We start from the raw sequence: 785 nt of genomic DNA on the forward strand, positions 1-785 counted from the left end.
AGAGAGAGAGAGAGAGAGAGAGAGAGAGAGAGAGAGAGAATGCTCCTTTGGCTCATAATCAAATGAAAATATACTTAATGAAAACATTTCTACCGGTAGCAGGCTTTTTAAAATCTTGTTTTCCTTATAATTAAATTTTCTGAAGCACAGACATTTGACCTGAAATATCTCCTGGATTTAATATTGGCACCAGATCAGTACAGCTTGCTAGCCAAGCTTAAAACGGAAAATATAATGGGAAAACACTGTGATTTTATAGTTCTTGTGAGAGGGAGGAAATCACAAGTCGCATGCAAACCCCAAGTAGCACGCCCTGAAATCTGCCCACAGAGAAGCGGAGATGCGCTTGTTAGTGTTGGGGATGACCGGAGGAGCCTATCTGAGCTGTATTTTAGTTTATTCTTCAATAACTGTAGATCCATCTCAGCAAACAAATACGAGTGTGAACTTTATGTTCATAGGCAAAGGAAACAGAACGGAGAACTTAAACTAATTTCCATTTTTATTCCATGGTGTGACTTTTGCTGCTTTGTTCTCTGATAATCAACTTCAGGCCCCTTGAAAATAGCCCAACCAACAGTATCTAACAGGGTTAGATGGTGTGAGCTGAACGTAGATTGTTTACGACTGCCTTATCCACGCAGGCAGCTGACACTCTTTTCCTCGAAGGAATAAAAAAAAATTACATTTTTCAAGGGCAGGAGAGAGGTACAGGCTCCATCTCAGAAAGTAAATATGATCCCACCTCTGTGTGGCACAGTTTTTGCTCTGAACCAGAAGTGCAT

The sequence above is a fragment of the Octodon degus genome, unplaced genomic scaffold (assembly GCF_000260255.1).
Source record: "Octodon degus isolate 3935 unplaced genomic scaffold, OctDeg1.0 scaffold00106, whole genome shotgun sequence".
Classification (NCBI taxonomy): Eukaryota; Metazoa; Chordata; class Mammalia; order Rodentia; family Octodontidae; genus Octodon; species Octodon degus.